General features: G+C 42.2%; 1 protein-coding gene across 1 annotated transcript in view; it reads left to right on the top strand.

Annotated features, from left to right (window-relative positions):
• col5a2a (collagen, type V, alpha 2a) overlaps positions 1–14,172 on the top strand; it is a 40,288-nt gene that overhangs the window by 7,277 nt on the left and 18,839 nt on the right. The window lies entirely within an intron of this gene.

The following is a 14,172-nucleotide window of genomic DNA, read 5'->3' as shown; positions in this document are numbered from 1 at the left end:
TCAATTTATAACTACAGTATTAAGGTGGAGGGAGGGGGACAGAAAAGTACTGACACGGATGCATGTGAGAGTGAAAAGAAGGGCGGAGGAAGAAGAGGCGGGGACGTAAGATAAGAGCCGGAGTCTGAATGTGAAGTGGTGATGAGGGAAGCCCAGAGGATTGTTTGGGACAGATCAACAAAGGAAAGATGAATCCCTGGGTACTTAAATAGTCTCGCTCCAGCTGGGGAAGCTGCTTGATACTGGAATTTCCTCTGGAATAGCTCGGCAGTGACTCCAGCAAACAACAAAATAATCCTATGAATAACTGTTTCTGAAACCTGAGTTCAACTCTTTTAAACAGACATGGACTCTAAAGTAGACCAAGACTCTAAACCACACCAGGACTCTTTAAAAAATACTCTAAAGTTGATTTGGTGTCTTTCAATTATGGCTGGATTTTTAAAAAGCGGCAGAGGCACTTTTTGACTGGACTCACACTTTAAACTCTTCAAACTGTTTAAAACATATTGACTGATCAAACCACATCTGGGGTTTTTAAAACAGATCCAATCACTATTTCCTCTGCCTGACCTCTTAGATGTACTCTCGGGTTATTTAATCCAGGATCTGGGCTCTTTCGCTGAGACCGAGATTAGCTGAGGTTCACGTGGACTCTTGAAATCAAATGCAAATCTTTGAGACCAAACTCTCTGAACTACATCTAGATCGGTATTTCTCAATAGAAAACTTAAAATTAGAAAATATAAAGCCAGTAATAACTTAACAGGATAAGCCTCCACTACTGTAGGGGCGGCTGTAGCTTGGTTGGTAGAGCGGGTCGTATATTGAAATATTGCTCATTCATTTTCATTTTCAAGATGTCTTTCAGTCTAATAGCTTTTTGTAATCGGGCAAAAGAAAAGCAGAATTATGTGATCTTTTTGTATTCGATAAAGAGAAAAGAAAGATTTCACATATTCTATGTCGTACTTAAACATCTTATAAAGTGTCTATACGTGAAGGTAATGCATTAATTTTTTTCCCACATGATGCATTATAATAGCTAAATTGTGACTTATCGGATGTATTGTACACGTTTGAAAATAGACTCAATGTGCTCCTAGTTTCATATATGTAAAACACAACTGTGGTAATGTTGTGCTAAGGCAGTGTGAAGCACAAGTGCCATTATCCATTATCAAAATTCTATCCAAATGCTTGAAATCTTCCACAAACTATATCTGTCTCAACAGGCAGCAACTCTTTATTGAACATTTTAAGGTCACAGGAAATTGATGAAGAGTTTATCTGCTTTATTGCTGCCCTTCATGAAATTTTTCCATTGTGCAGCGGTGAAGTCCCCACTGACAAGCTGGCTTTCACTTGGTCCAGGTCTGAGATGCCTCTCCACCCTCATAACACAAGTCCACCAACATCAGTTGGTACAATCAATTGAGAGCCTGTTTTTTGGTTTTTTAAAGCAAACCTCATAATTAGGTCAGTTGGTTCATGAGTTAAGGACAGTCAGGGTTTGTGTTTTTCTCCAGTGAGATTTCTGCGTCCTGCACAGCTGTTGATGACACACTAAATCAAGTATGCCACTGTTGCTGAGGGAGAGGAGGAGTTAAAGTGGAGGAACTGCAGCGGATCGGCCAAGAAAACAATCTGGCGCTCTCAGTGCCGAGCGCCACACTCGAGACACCCGATGAGAAACTTTTGCACTGGGTGATGCAGCTTTTGGTTTGTTGCCATCATGTCACAAGGATCTGGGAATGTAGTGCAGGAAAAAGGGTCAATGTGTATGAGTGTGTGTGGATGATAGAGAGAAAGAAGATTTACGTAAAAGCAGATTAAAATACCTGATGAAAATAGTGGATTGAAGGGTATGGTGTGTGTGTGTGTGTGTGTGTGTGTGTGTGTGTGTGTCCGTGTGTGTGTGTGTGTCCACAGGCATGCCGCTTCACTGTAAAATCAGAGTTTATGGAGAAGGACTACAGTCTTTCTCAGCGGCAATCCAAAGAATAGAGATGGATTATATTAAGATTAAATCGGGCTGGCGTGATTGGATTATTCACTCTCAGATTAAGAATGAAATCTATTCCCATCAGGGACCCACAGTAGTGGCCTGTCCACTGTGGGATTCAAACCTGTCAAATTTTGATCCTGAATCCTTCTCTAGTGTCTAGGCCACCACTGTCCTAATGCTTATTGTTAAACGTCCACATGTTAGCACTTATCTTAGTTCAGTGACGACACAGTAATGCTGTTGGAATATGTAATCAGGACAATGATCACATTCAAACTGGGGCCACTTGGACAAAATAGATTGGACTTTTTAATGAATCAAGGTTTGAAACTAGACTCATCTTTGCAACCCTATTAGGACATGACTTCTTTTTTTGTTAAAACTTCACAAATCTGTAAATCAGCACATTTGAGTGACTGGAGAGAATCCATATCTCATCGTGCTGAAACAGGCCGCCTGAAGCTGAAACTCGACTCAAACCCTGAAATGTGGCGCTGCGACTGGGGGAGGGGGTGATGATCTCTGCTGTACTGACAGGTTTAATAAAGCCAAGGAGCTGAAAAAGGCATCTGTGTTTCAGTCAGACAGTATCCGCTGAATCTTCTTCTGGCTGCATCATAAAACTCCTGGCCGAACCTTGCCGAGACTTCTGTTTTGCTGGAAGTCTCCTAGCGACGTTTGGACCAACAATTGAAACTCCATGTTTGATTGTTGGCGGTATCTTGAAGAAGGTTTGTCGCACAGGAACAGGTTGTTCCAGCTCTGGTTCATCCATCAACTCTATGTTTTTACTGTGAATGTTAGTACTCCGTGTTCTCCTCCACGGGAACATCCACAGTCAAGACGTTCAAACTTTTACCAGCGACCTAGAAACCTCCTCAGAACGCCGCCCTGACCCCGTCACCTCTCGTTGTCTTTGTCTGTCTCTACCATTTACAGAAGAAAATGGAGCCTGCAGTAAACTTCAAGGGCTTCATTTAGCAATGAAGAGAAAGTGATAAATTCTGTGCCTCCCCCAGGGCTGGAAGGGCTTCAGTATAAGTGATGTCCCCGCAGGGAAAGGGGCCTCAGTGTTGACCCTCACTGATCTCACAGCTACAACAGGCGGAGCCAAACTTCTCCTGTAATCAGGGAGCGCGCCATTCGGTTCAACAGTAGAAACTAGCCAGGCTGCAATCCCTCTGTGTTTACATGTGCAACCAGATTCATGTCACAGTTTAGAGCATGAAGGAGAATATCTCTGAAGACTGGGCTTTTTTGTTTCTAGTTCCTAAATGAAAAAAAAAAAAAAAGGTGTTGTCTTTGTTTTTCAGGGTTTAACCCCCAAGAATTATTTTATTTGCTTAACTTCTGTTAGTGTGATTGTGTCGATCGTTCTTGCAGCACTGTTTCGGATGGATGTTATTATCTACTGAGCATCGTGCAGTGAGCCCAACATCTACTCTTACTGAAGCACTTCTATTTATTCCCTCAATTCCCCCCAACTTTTGGGTTTTTCTGGCTCTCAGATTACCGATAATGCCTCTAAAGCTCAGGCGGAACTGGGGAGAGATGATTGAAGAGGCATGTGGTTTATATTTAAGAGCTAGAAAGTGGAAGAGGATGATTTCTCCTTTGGTTGTTAAACAATGTTGGCATGGGAATTTTTGCATTATCTACTGTAGTCACACACGGGGGAATAACTCATCTCGAGTCTGATGCAAACGTAGATGGACTCGCCCAACTTCCAGGGGAAGACGTAAATATTTGTGCTGTTGGCAAAGTGTGTTTGAGTGCTGCGAGCGAGCAGCTGTAATGTCTTGAAGCTCACCAGAAGAACAAAATGGAGAATTTCTGAAAGGGGGAGGAAAGAGGGAGGAGCACACACTTAAAATGAATCTGAAAAGAAAAAGGGAAAAATCACAGAACGTGGAAGGAAAGTCCATATTGTTACAGTTTGTTTGGATTGGGATTAGGGCAAGGAAAAGGAGGGATTGGAGCACTTTGACTGGGATATGAGAAAACACAGAGAAAAAGTGTGGATAAAAAAAAAAAAAAAAAAAGGCGCCTGAGGCAGCCATTTGGTTTGGGAGGATGCAGCGTCCTTAAACCGCTGTAGCAACGAGGTCAGACAAAATGTGGAGGCAATAAATCTCCCTCTGCCTTCAGGCCGGCTCTTCAACCGCGAATACAGGATGCCTCATAAAACAACTCACAGCTCTTCTCAACCCAAAGAACCATAATGGAGGCGCATGTGTCCTCCATCTTTATAGCTCATAGCAAGTTTTCTTGGAAACATCCATCTCTCTTTGTTAGTTTTCACACTTTTAAACCGACGCACCAGCGAGAGGGACGCTTCATTCCGACGCGGGAAAATGATGTGAGGAGCGCTGATGTGAGCGTGTCATCAAGTGCACACTCAGGACTGCAAGGATTTTAAGATCCTTCCATCGTCTCAATAAAACACTAGTTATTACTTTAAAGCACCAATGTAAAGCCGGGCGTCAAACATAAGGCCTCTGGGCCAAAACCGGCCCGCAAGAGGCTCCAGTCTGGACCGTCAAAGCAAAGTGTTTATTATGGCACAACTTCATCAGTATTTTATCAACAATTGGACTGTTTGTGGCCCCTGATGTGAAGGAATACAAAACATCTTTACAGAAATCTTGCAACTCTCATTAATCCAGTTTCCAAGGAGGATAATTAATCATAGAAAAGTAGCTTGGTGACGAGTTAAACACTATAACTTATCGGAGAGACGGTCACGGGTTTGGGTTGGACCTTTCTGTGTGGCGTTTGCATGTCCTCTGTGTGCGTCCTTAGTTTTCTCACACAGTTCAAGAACATGCATATCAGCTTAAACCGTGATGTTAAATAGTGAGACACGGTAGTCCCCCATTGTCCTAAACTGCATAAAGCCATGACTTTATACACGATTGTTATGTAACTGTTCACAATTTACTCAGATCTTTAACAGCACAGTCACTGACAACTTCCTACGTTTTGAAGAAGACTGATTAAGTTAAACCTGTTAAACCCACTTTGCTTTGAGAAATTATCCAACAGTCAATACTCTAAGGTTTATTTTTTTCCTTTATCAGGATCTAATTTTTTCTTAATTTCCACAAGAAAACAATATAATTTTTAAAAGCTGGTTCAGTATAGTTTGTCTTTTTCTTTACTCGGTTTCTTTCGAGACCAGAAAAGGCTGTTTTTGTGCATCTATGTTGTAAGTGAACCAATTCATTGATCCTTTCTTCTCACTGGCCTAATATTTTCTTATCAGCATATGTTTAGGCCAGACAGATGAATTTAGTTGTAATAGCTTGTGAGTCTACCACAGAAATATTATCCACATGGAGGTTTGGGCAGTAGAAGGTATTTTGATACGAGCACAGATTTGACAAGATTGAAATAACTCATTAAAACACATTTGCTTATTAAGGATCTGGATACTGCTGATAGGAAGGTGATTTTGACACTATAAGAGAATTTATAATTTAGTATTCATTAAACCTGCACTTTTGACTCTAATTACCTCCTGCGCCGCTGCATTTCGGTGGCAGTATTAGAGGGGGGGAAAGTATATCAGAAACTTTGGACTTTTCACTTTCTAAAATTTGACTGAAACTCATGATCAAAAACAGCCTCTTTTCCAAAGCTCCAAATGAATTTCCAGTGTCGCGATGAACTCTTGACGCTTTCCGTGATGGAAAGCTGCTCATGCACAGTTATCATGGAAGGTGGTGTGTTGATGCAGGGACCAACAGGAAGTGGGAAGCACGGGCAAACCTGATGGCCGCACAGTCCATCGATAATGATTGTTTGCGCACACACACAATAGGTTTACTTTTCTTGTAGGTCACAGTTTCCATGAAACTGAGTTGCTATACTTGTAGCTTGATTATGTTTTAAACAATAGTCTACTGAACTCAAAAACTCAAGATGTGTCTTTTTCTGCTTTACTGCGCTTTACCAACTTATATACTAAAACCTAAATCAAGCATTACTAAACCTAATGAAATCCTCTCAGCCACTCTGCTAATGTTTGTTATAGGTTTTTTTTTTGTCAGTGGTCATATTTATCCTAAAAATACATTATTTGAACTGAAATTGCCTGACAGGAGAAATAAAAGAATTGAAATTATTAAGTAAACTAACCAACCCTATGAATTATGGTTGTGTTTAGCGGTTTATGTAAAATGCCCTGAGATAGGCTGGTGACCTATTCAGAGTGTATCCTGCCTTCGCCCATAGTGTGCTGGGATTGGCTCCCGCGACCCTGAACGGGATAAGCAGTATAGAAGATGGATGGATGGATGAATGGATGAATGGATGTATAATCAAGATATATATTTGACATGGTTGCAATGCATCATATTTGTGATGCTTTGGCATGTTAAATTAGTAAACTTCTCGTATAAGTGAAAATACTGGTATACAGCCAGAACATGAAACCACCAGTGGTACCATGGTTGTGCAGCTCAGTGAAACAGGAAGTGAAGCTGGTGATAGCACAGCAGCAGGCTAACATGAAACATGAGGTCGAAATGGAAAACATCACACTTTTGATTAAGAAAAAAAAAATTCGGCAAAGTCTATACAGTATCAACACAGTAATATTAAATTACTAAGGTGAATGCTCTTTTTCCTCTGTCCATATGGGTAATGTCTAAACTTTTGCTGATTTTTGATTTTTAAACTTTTGTCAAGATCAAGATCTGTGGTCTCGGCCCCTAAAATTCTTGGTCTTGACTCGGTCTTGGACATGAACTGAAATGACATCATCAGTACCTTTGCAGTCAATGTGTGCCACTGCATGTGCCCTCACTGGTGTTGGTCTGTGGGTAAATGTCCTCCAGCGAGGCGAAGGTTGGGCAGGTAGTGCAGCTTCGGCACAGCGTGTTTCATCCAGCTCGATCAATGTGCAGCTGGAATCGTCCTGAGCGGATATGGAAACCACATGTTTGACAGCGTGACAGGACTCCAGTGTACGATTCAGTTTCACATGGTTCTGCAGCACCACTTTGTCAAGAGGTCTGAACATTCACGCAGCAAGGACAGCCCGCGGAGTTCTATATCACCGATCTGATATAATTATTGTTTGCTTGAATTCTAAATTGTACTGGTGTGTGTCAGCGGACCAGCTGAAACTTGCGAAAGCATGAAGCTCAGTTTACCGAGGCTGTTCATGAGTTGAGTACAGGAAAAGACTGGATCGCGATGTGGGATGGGTTAAACATCAGTGGGCGTATTCCAAGCACACAATTATGAATGACTGTAAATGAAACGTTAGACCTCTAAACAATGCTGCCATGTGCAGTCAGACATCTGTGTCGTGTTTGTCGTAGGACATTCAGGCAAACAGCAGAATACCGAATATGTGCGGTGACAATGCGTTGAGCATAACTGAAATTAAAGCCGCATATTAAAAAAAAAAAAAAAAAACAGATCCTCTGAAGAACAAACACGTCTCAAGCTGGTACGTTGTTGGCAGAACATTCTCAAGAAGCTGAGAATGCGAGTGACTAAAAAGACTGCCCTCCTTTTGACATTTGACCCTGACCTCAGCAGGCGCCTCAGGCTACGCCACAGTCTGCCCTGGCCTCTGAAGACACAAACAACTCTCATTTCACTTTCAACAGCTTTTCATGAACTAATTAAGGCAAATGGTTCAAGTTTTGAGGATATCCCTTCACAGCAACATGTTCACCCCCCAATGAATGCATGAATTTGAAGCAAACACCATCGAAGGAACGGCTGCTTCACTGGAGCTGCGGGGACGGATGTTTGCTCTTTCAGCCAATGATGGCAATGGAAATATGATAGTCCATCTGGGTTTTGCATTATTGCAGATGATTAAACTGAACCTGAAAGTAATTAGCAAATTGAGCACGTAGTGCTAAACACATGGTAAAATGTAGACAAGCTGAGAAAGCAGAGTCAGACGACATTGGAGTATAAAGAGGAGGAGGAGGAGGAGGAGGAGGAGGAGTAGAAGGGGAGGGAGGTAATTCTGCAGGACCACAGTCGTCCCAGGGCCGGACAAGGGAGGAGAACAGCTCATAGCTTGCGGTCGAATCTTTAAAAGGAAGACAACGCTGGAGACAAGGGGGCTTGTTGATGGAAAAGCCTCGACATGTAATCAAGCGAGCTGCTTATTCATTTCAACTTTCCTGGCCCGGGCGTCCCTCACCCCTCCCCTCTGGATAGAGAGCTTAGTTTGTGGAAGCCAAGGTGAAGAGCGTGTTCGAACTCGAGCGTTCTTTCAGGTTTTCAAGTCTCATCAACACAACACAGGCAACAGTATTCAGACGCGATGCTTCTGTCTAACAGGGAAAATATAAAAAAAAGAAAAAAAAATGAAGGTAGATGAAGAGGGAAGCAAAAAAAAAAACTAAACACAAAAAAGTACAAACTGAGTGTTCTAGAGGAGATTTATGTTTGGCTGCAGGAAGGTAAAGCTGCTGCTGCAGTCCGGCCGCCTCTCAGCGGCTGTAACTCATCTCAACCAGGAATCGGGCTCCTCGCGGTACTAACAAAGTCAGCTGCTTTCAGGTTAGCTCGTCTGGACAAACGGTACAATTTGTCTTCAACAGCGAGGCGACAGTGAGGATATGGGTTTGTGGGCCCGCGCTCAACTTTGTTTTCCCAAAGGAAGTGAAAAGGTGGTGCTCAATGAGGACTCAAACTTTCCATTGGGTCATTTTCTAAACCCCTCAAACCTCTGGCCAGCTTCTCCCCCAAGAGGTTTTCAGTATTAGCTGAGGAAAATCCATAAACTATCCACTTGTCATTTTTTTTTTTCCCACATCTGACAGCTTATATCCCAACAGGAGATTCTCCTGGTTTTGGATCCTGGACGTCAGCCTCTTTGTTATCTGGCGATGTTAAAGGATACCTTGCGGAGGTAGACATGTGAGTCATGCTTTTTCCCAGTCGTCACGATTTTTTCACGGTGTCTGTGGAAAAGTGTGCGGCCTGCATCGAATTAGCTGAGAGGAGGGGAAAAAGTGATCCCCCCACCCCCCCCTGCTCCTTCGGCTCCAACTCCTCCCCCCCCCCCCCCCCCCCCCCCCCCCTCCAGGCTTGCGGTGGGGCTTTTAAGACGACTCAGAAAAAATTGCACTTCTCTTCCAGTAAATTTCAAACTCTCCAAACACGCAGCATTAAAAAAAAAAAATCCCCCAAAACCTCAACAGGAAAAATGTGTCTGCAGCCAGACGTCCACGGCGTGATCTCATGTCTTTTCTCTGAAAGGAGCTGAAGCTACACGCCGCTCTGGGTAACTTGTACCCGATCAACAACTTTCCAATAACTTTAATCATTTTCATTCCACATAATAAGAGTGATTGCTCGACTGGTTTCAGGTAAAAGAAAAGACACACAATAATGTCTTTTTTTATTTTTTTTTCGCAGGGGGGGGGGGGGGGGGGGGGGGGCAGCCAGGCTTTTCTTTTGACGGGCCATAACTTAGACAGAGAGAGGTTACCGACCGTTAAAAGGCAGGAAATTTCCTCGCCGAGGTACGGGGCGTGTTTTAAGTGCCGTCAAATACTTTTCGGTCGACAGAACGAGAGCAACCGAGAAAAACATACCTCGGGGTTGTGTCCCACAGCTGGATGGTTAGAAGAGTGGAGGGAAGCAGTGATAGAGGTGTTCCAGTTGTGGCCTTCGATGTCTGCGAAGTAGATCATTCAGGTTCTGTTTTGTAATTTACAACAGATGAAGGTTCAGAGAGGGAAAAATGGGGACAGGAAGATCTCGGAGAGGTACACAGTGTTATCTTCGCCTGCCCCGAGCCTTCATCGGAATCACTGCCACCCATACTTGTGAGATTGGATGTAACGAGCTTAAGTGTCTGATTACACGGTGCATTTCGTGTTGCTTTCAAACCTCACATTTCTTTTAATTAGAGTTTTCCCAACTCCTGGTGCTCTCGTGTATGCACTCATAGCATCACTCTGTCTTTACGTCCAACTTTGAATGATAAGAACGAGACTCTCAACTTGATTTCATTTTTCATCAGGAGGTGCTCCTCGCATAGTTATGTTAGACTATTGGAAAGCAGTGGTATGACCTGCTGGGCCTGGCTAATGTGCTTTTGAATGAATGCTCAGCAGATGTTTCTTGAACATGGGGTTTATTTAGCACCTTGGTGTGGGGCTTGTGGGTGTGTGATGCACAATAACAACAACAAGTAACCAACAACAGTTTCCATTCTTGTCTTTTTTTGTTCCGCAAGTTCCCCTAACCCTGCCGCTTCAGGTGAATAAAGAAAAACCCAACCATAAGTATATCAGTAAGATAGTTGCTCGTTTGTTCTTTCGATGATGGTTCTTCGAGAGCTCCATTTAGAATGTCCGTCTAAAAATCACATATCGAGCTTCAGCTTGATCTGGATCGATCGGTGATCATTTGTGGCGTCATGAAACCCTTCAGATGGCGGAATTCAGAAGTGGCCATTAAGGGCCAATTTACACGATGTTTTCAAGTGAAAACAGAAAACTTCGGTTGCGGTTTGAGTGTCTGTTTACACAACAATGGTGCTCAGAGCCAATGAAAATGCAAATTTTCGGGAAAAAAAAAGGTTATCGAGGTGGAACTTTTGAAAAGGCAGTCTCTGTGTAGACAGCGGGACTGATCAAAAACGCTGCTCGCGCGTACAGTCACAGTAAATAGTGCTTTTCCACACGTGTGAGTAGATTTAAATCAACAACAACGTTTTCCTCCAGAGTGTCATGACTTCCAGTCCGTATTCTCCTGAGACTTGGTAGTTTTACAGTCGAGAGTCACCGTAACGTCTGTCCATATGAATGTCTGTGTACGCATTGTTAATGTTTATAGTGTACTGCGCTCTAGATGCATGCGTGTGTGGTTTCATTCCAAAAACAGCGTAAACGGACATGACGTTCAAAACTTTAGCAGTGTAAACGCAAAACTTTTCAGAATCGCCAATTCAAAATCGATGCGTTTTCAAATGGAATGTTGTCGTGTAAACGGGCCGTCATTGCGTTACTTTGGAGATGTTCTTGGATGAAGGTCAATGTCAGACTTTAGCAGCAGGACTCCTCTGGTTGACCAAACCAACAGGTAACCTGTCCTGTAAGGCTCAAACACATAGTATGTCTCACCGATCGCCACAGAATTTTGATCCAATCGCACTTTAAAGTAAATGATGCAAGATTATATAAAGTTTTAAAGTCCAAGATATGGATCTATTACAGCAACTGAATCAGAAATACGGTACATAACAACATAAAGGTGCTAGATTGTTATGATTGAGTCATAGATCATGTAATATCTCTCATTTGAACAAGACATTGTAAGAGTGAACATGAGTAGACCGATAATAGTGACTTCTTATCGTAAAACAGTGTTTCTCACTAAAATGTAGATTATTTTTAGGAACCCTGCAGTAAGACCACCAGGATCTGTCAGGACTTTAGTGTGAGTGATGGTTTTGACACATCGACCTACCAAAGTCTTCTTTTCTCTCCAAAAGAAGTACAGACATGATTGAACCTCCGACATCAAACTTCAGAAGCTTCTTGTGTTTTGTTTCTTCTGGTGCCATCCGGGCCTGGCCCTGAAGACTCTCAAGAACACATAACTTACGAATATGTCAGTTTTTTTTGTTTTTTTTTCCCTGCAGCTGTTTCCTGAAGCAACCTGAACTCACCTGCAGTGTGAAGCTCAGAGCTGCCCCCTGCTGTTTACAGCAGGTAGAGGTGAAGGTTTCAGACCTCACAGGTCAGGGCAGGTGTGGCCTCCTCACTCCTCCTCACGAGAAATATCAGATGAGAGGTTCTGGTCGGCTGTTAATGAGCAGGTTATTGGGATGTTTACTCAGTTGGCACGTCATTGAATGACTGAAGCCGCAGAGCTTTCAAAGTGTTTAATGGGACCTCTGGGAGACAGAGCAGCTTCAGTGGCGACTGCAGGTTGGTTTTTTTTTTCTTTTTTCTAAATTGTGAGACGTTGCCTGTGGAGGAAATGATCTCATGTCTAAATGCTCCTCTGTAAAAGTGCCTCACGTTTTCCAACCCCCCGCCCCCCTTCCTCCTCCCTTTCACATTATCTTAGTCTACATGTTGCATGTGTGGCAGCTCACAGTCATATTTCATATTTTTGGAGTACATTTCTATTACGTTCCGATAACTCAGATGAGCCCCAATGAGGAGCCGTTTAAAGGACTGGTTCATTAGTCAGCCAGCGGGTAATAAGAAACAATCGCTTGTAGCAGTTATACGATACGACGCGAATCAGAATAATTCAATCTTACACATCCAATCAGTACATGCTCTCCTGGCGGGAATTATTCTGCAATATTGATTAGAATTTATTTGGCTTGCATTCACATCGTTAACATTCCACAAGGTGACCTCATATCCCCAAGCGTTTACAGCCAGATCACAGTTTTCAATTTTCCCCTCACCTAAAAGAACTCTGGCTCTCCCCAAAAGACTCTGCGGATCAGTGTGGTGGAGTTGTGGCTCTTTTTCTTAAGCCACTTCTGCAATATGATTAAAATAATACGATTTCCAGTACTCTTGCAAGAAAATTAATGATTCCATTACAATTTTTTTTTTTATATATCTTAAGAGTTTACAGTTAATTATGATGAAAAATCATAATTTCTTACCTTAAATTTCTTTAGAATTGAATTTTTTTCTGAATATATTGCTGTAAAAGATTGGTTTACACACTGTGGATGACCGCCATCCTGCAGTCTGTTGCATTTTTGCATGAAAAGTATATTAAGCATAATAGGATTGTGTGACAATATTCATACCGTCACTTGCACCACTTCAATGTGCACAGTGCCTATTTTAATATATATGAATTATCTTTGTATTTCTGAGATGTAAAAGTGCCCTAAATATGACTCAATAGCAGCATTGTTTGACAAGTATCAGTTTTAATGGTGAGAGAGTCTATCAGCCACTCTTTATATATATATATATATATACACACACTTTTCTCATTCTTTTAAGATGGATGGATACATGAAAAAAAAAGTGTTCTGATTGGAAGGAAATGAGACTTTGCTTGAAGGAAAGATTGAAAAATGTAACCTTAGTTTAGCATGGTGGTTTAATTATGTATTACAGAAAGAAACATGAATTAAACGGGAAGAAGAGTGGACGCTTTCATCTTTCGCTTACACTTGATCTATAAAAGGCTTTGGAAGCTAAACTGCATTACCGATGACATATCGGTGCAAGTTGAGATACCGGAGCAAAGTTGCTTGGATTCCATTCTGCTGTTCTTCAACGGGAGGCGCAGTGGTGGCCTTGTGGTTAGTAGAGCAGTCGTCTGCCGGTTTGATTCCACCGCTGACCTGAATTGCATAACTATTGCATAACTCAACCAAACTTGGAGTTGGTAGAATTGTAATGCAAATGATCGGTTTGGCTTGAAGTTGCTAGAATGAGGTTTTCTGTGTTTTGGTTTCAGGAGAGCAGGGGTGTCGATCACATTTTAGTTTCAGGGTTCACATGCAGCCCAGTTTTATCTGGAGTGGTAAAATAGTGCAATGATTACCTTTAAATTTAAACTTTAAACTACAGAAATGACTACAATCGCAACATAAATCCTATTTTATTGATACTTTTTGGTGCAAAATACAGTGAAATGTGAAATTTCTCCTAGATCTGTTGCATTGTGGGTATTTTTGCAAACTCTCCCCGACAGCGTGGCTTTGAGACTCGTTTGATAGCAGTAAAGTAGCTATCTTTCATGGCGGCGTCACCGATACCTCAGCTCGGGCCTCAGTATTGAGTTTACTATTCTTACAAAATGTGTTCTCTTTGTCATTTCTATCAGTTGCTTGATGGTTTGGCCGGACCGGAGCCTCTTGCAGGCCACTTTTGACCGACAAGCCTTATATTTGACACCCCTGCTCTAGAAAATGTTGATTGGCGTTCAACAAGCTTGATGTCCACGCACGTAATATTGTTTACTTACCTCAAATAAATGTGCAAACTACGTTTTGAGACGACTAATCAAACATTTAAAGACACGCTGGTGTAAAAAACAAACACATTCCTGCTGAATTCTGCTTTTCTTACACCTATTTTGACTTCATGTGTTTTATCCAGGCTTTAATACCTCTGACTGAAATACATGTGACGTTGCAGAGAGTATGGACATGGTTTGGGTTCTTTATCTCACGTCTGCAT

This window comes from Lipophrys pholis, assembly GCF_963383615.2.
Source record: "Lipophrys pholis genome assembly, chromosome: 13".
NCBI lineage: Eukaryota > Metazoa > Chordata > Actinopteri > Blenniiformes > Blenniidae > Lipophrys > Lipophrys pholis.
This window is presented reverse-complemented; position numbering and strand designations above follow the sequence as displayed.